Source organism: Littorina saxatilis, linkage group LG10 (assembly GCF_037325665.1).
Source record: "Littorina saxatilis isolate snail1 linkage group LG10, US_GU_Lsax_2.0, whole genome shotgun sequence".
NCBI lineage: Eukaryota > Metazoa > Mollusca > Gastropoda > Littorinimorpha > Littorinidae > Littorina > Littorina saxatilis.
The window spans coordinates 10,189,581-10,194,580 of NC_090254.1; the positions used below are offsets into that span (position 1 = coordinate 10,189,581).

A 5,000-nucleotide genomic window follows, 5' to 3' on the forward strand; every position below is an offset into this window, starting at 1 on the left:
CAACAACAACAACAACAACGGATTTGAAAAAAGTTGAACCTGACAAATGTGCAAGTCGAGTGGACAGAACATTATACGTCAGTTGTACTTTTGACCGAAATAGGACAATTTTATACAGATTAGGACAGTCATTGTTTTACCAGACCGCGCTATATTACACAGATCGAGACAGTCATTGTTTTACCAGACAGCGCTATATTACACAGATCGAGACAGTCATTGTTTTACCAGACCGCGCTATATTACACAGATCGAGACAGTCATTGTTTTACCAGACCGCACTATATTACACAGATCGAGACAGTCATTGTTTTACCAGACCGCACCATATTACACAGATTGAGACAGTCGTTGTTTTACCAGACCGCACCATATTACACAGATTGAGACAGTCGTTGTTTTACCAGACCGCTCTATATTACACAGATCGAGACAGTCATTGTTTTACCAGACCGCACCATATTACACAGATCGAGACAGTCATTGTTTTACCAAACCGCTCTATTTTACACAGATCGAGACAGTCATTGTTTTACCAAACCGCTCTATTTTACACAGATCGAGACAGTCATTGTTTTACCAGACCGCACTATATTACACAGATCGAGACAGTCATTGTTTTACCAGACCGCGCTATATTACACAGATCGAGACAGTCATTGTTTTACCAGACCGCGCTAAATTACACAGATCGTGACAGTCATTGTTTTACCAGACCGCACTATATTACACAGATCGAGACAGTCATTGTTTTACCAAACCGCGCCATATTACACAGATCGAGACAGTCATTGTTTTACCAGACCGCGCTATATTACACAGATCGAGACAGTCATTGTTTTACCAAACCGTGCTATATTACACAGATCGAGACAGTCATTGTTTTACCAGACCGCGCTATATTACACAGATCGAGACAGTCATTGTTTTACCAGACCGCACTATATTACACAGATCGAGACAGTCATTGTTTTACCAGACCGCGCCATATTACACAGATCAAGACAGTCATTGTTTTACCAGACCGCGCTACATTACACAGATCGAGACAGTCCTTGTTTTACCAGACCGCGCTATATTACACAGATCGAGACAGTCATTGTTTTACCAGACCGCACTATATTACACAGATCGAGACAGTCATTGTTTTACCAGACCGCACTATATTACACAGATCAAGACAGTCATTGTTTTACCAGACCGCGCTATATTACACAGATTGAGACAGTCATTGTTTTACCAGACCGCACTATATTACACAGATCGTGACAGTCATTGTTTTACCAGACCGCACTATATTACACAGATCGAGACAGTCATTGTTTTACCAGACCGCGCAATATTACACAGATCGAGACAGTCATTGTTTTACCAGACCGCGCCATATTACACAGATCGAGACAGTCCTTGTTTTACCAGACCGCGCCATATTACACAGATCGAGACAGTCATTGTTTTACCAGACTGCGCTATATTACACAGATCGAGACAGTCATTGTTTTACCAGACCGTTCTATATTACACAGATCAAGACAGTCATTGTTTTACCAGACCGCGCCATATTACACAGATCAAGACAGTCATTGTTTTACCAGACCGCACTATATTACACAGATCAAGACAGTCATTGTTTTACCAGACCGCACTATATTACACAGATCAAGACAGTCATTGTTTTACCAGACCGCGCCATATTACACAGATCAAGACAGTCATTGTTTTACCAGACAGCGCTATATTACACAGATCGAGACAGTCATTGTTTTACCAGACCGCACTATATTACACAGATCGAGACAGTCATTGTTTTACCAGACCGCGCTATATTACACAGATCGAGACAGTCATTGTTTTACCAGACCGCGCCATATTACACAGATGGAGACAGTCATTGTTTTACCAGACCGCACTATATTACACAGATCGAGACAGTCATTGTTTTACCAGACCGCGCCATATTACACAGATCGAGACAGTCCTTGTTTTACCAGACCGCACTATATTACACAGATCGAGACAGTCATTGTTTTACCAAACCGCGCTATATTACACAGATCGAGACAGTCATTGTTTTACCAGACCGCGCTAAATTACACAGATCGTGACAGTCATTGTTTTACCAGACCGCACTATATTACACAGATCGTGACAGTCATTGTTTTACCAGACCGCGCTATATTACACAGATCGAGACAGTCATTGTTTTACCAGACCGTTCTATATTACACAGATCGAGACAGTCATTGTTTTACCAGACCGCACCATATTACACAGATCGAGACAGTCATTGTTTTACCAGACCGCACTACATTACACAGATCGAGACAGTCATTGTTTTACCAGACTGCACTATATTACACAGATCGAGACAGTCATTGTTTTACCAGACCGCACTATATTACACAGATCGAGACAGTCTTTGTTTTACCAGACCGCACTATATTACACAGATCGAGACAGTCCTTGTTTTACCAGACCGCGCTATATTACACAGATCGAGACAGTCATTGTTTTACCAGACCGCACTATATTACACAGATCGAGACAGTCATTGTTTTACCAGACCGCGCTACATTACACAGATTGAGACAGTCTTTGTTTTACCAAACCGCGCTATATTACACAGATCGAGACAGTCATTGTTTTACCAGACCGCACTATATTACACAGATCGAGACAGTCATTGTTTTACCAGACCGCACTATATTACACAGATGCAGACAGTCATTGTTTTACCAGACCGCGCTATATTACACAGATCGAGACAGTCATTGTTTTACCAGACCGTTCTATATTACACAGATCGAGACAGTCTTTGTTTTACCAGACCGCGCTATATTACACAGATCGAGACAGTCCTTGTTTAAACCAGACCGCGCTATATTACACAGATCGAGACAGTCATTGTTTTACCAGACCGCACTATATTACACAGATCGAGACAGTCATTGTTTTACCAGACCGCACTATATTACACAGATCGAGACAGTCATTGTTTTACCAAACCGCTCTATTTTACACAGATCGAGACAGTCATTGTTTTACCAGACCGCACTATATTACACAGATCGAGACAGTCATTGTTTTACCAGACCGCGCCATATTACACAGATCGAGACAGTCCTTGTTTTACCAGACCGCACTATATTACACAGATCGAGACAGTCATTGTTTTACCAGACCGCACTATATTACACAGATCGAGACAGTCATTGTTTTACCAGACCGCACTATATTACACAGATCGAGACAGTCATTGTTTTACCAAACCGCGCTATATTACACAGATCGAGACAGTCATTGTTTTACCAGACCGCGCTATATTACACAGATCGAGACAGTCATTGTTTTACCAGACCGCACTATATTACACAGATCGAGACAGTCATTGTTTTACCAGACCGCACTATATTACACAGATCGAGACAGTCATTGTTTTACCAGACCGCACTATATTACACAGATGCAGACAGTCATTGTTTTACCAGACCGCGCTATATTACACAGATCGAGACAGTCATTGTTTTACCAAACCGCTCTATTTTACACAGATCGAGACAGTCATTGTTTTACCAGACTGCGCTATATTACACAGATCGAGACAGTCATTGTTTTACCAGACCGCACTATATTACACAGATTAGGACAGTCATTGTTTTACCAGACCGCACTATATTACACAGATTAGGACAGTCATTGTTTTACCAGACCGCACTATATTACACAGATCGAGACAGTCATTGTTTTACCAGACCGCACTATATTACACAGATCGAGACAGTCATTGTTTTACCAGACCGCACTATATTACACAGATCGAGACAGTCATTGTTTTACCAGACCGCACTATATTACACAGATTAGGACAGTCATTGTTTTACCAGACCGCGCTATATTACACAGATTAGGACAGTCATTGTTTTACCAGACCGCGCTATATTACACAGATCGAGACAGTCATTGTTTTACCAGACCGCACTATATTACACAGATCGAGACAGTCATTGTTTTACCAGACCGCGCTATATTACACAGATTAGGACAGTCCTTGTTTTACCAGACCGCGCTACATTACACAGATTAGGACAGTCATTGTTTTACCAGACCGCGCTATATTACACAGATCGAGACAGTCCTTGTTTTACCAGACCGCGCTATATTACACAGATCGAGACAGTCATTGTTTTACCAGACCGCGCTATATTACACAGATCAAGACAGTCATTGTTTTACCAGACCGCGCCATATTACACAGATCAAGACAGTCATTGTTTTACCAGACCGCGCTATATTACACAGATCAAGACAGTCATTGTTTTACCAGACCGCGCTATATTACACAGATCGAGACAGTCATTGTTTTACCAGACCGCGCTATATTACACAGATCAAGACAGTCATTGTTTTACCAGACCGCGCTATATTACACAGATCAAGACAGTCATTGTTTTACCAGACCGCACTATATTACACAGATGGAGACAGTCCTTGTTTTACCAGACCGCACTAAATTACACAGATGGAGACAGTCATTGTTTTACCAGACCGCGCTAAATTACACAGATGGAGACAGTCATTGTTTTACCAGACCGCACTACATTACACAGATCGAGACAGTCATTGTTTTACCAGACCGCACTATATTACACAGATCGAGACAGTCATTGTTTTACCAGACCGCACTATATTACACAGATCAAGACAGTCATTGTTTTACCAGACAGCGCTATATTACACAGATCGAGACAGTCATTGTTTTACCAGACCGCACTATATTACACAGATCGAGACAGTCATTGTTTTACCAGACCGCACTAAATTACACAGATGGAGACAGTCATTGTTTTACCAGACCGCGCTATATTACACAGATGCAGACAGTCATTGTTTTACCAGACCGCACTATATTACACAGATCGAGACAGTCCTTGTTTTACCAGACCGCACTATATTACACAGATCGAGACAGTCATTGTTTTACCAGACCGCACTATATTACA

General features: G+C 41.6%; 1 long non-coding RNA gene across 1 annotated transcript in view; it reads left to right on the plus strand.

The window, feature by feature from the left end:
- The window catches only part of LOC138979188 (uncharacterized), a 7,550-nt gene that overhangs the window by 447 nt on the left and 2,103 nt on the right, over positions 1-5,000 (plus strand). The window lies entirely within an intron of this gene.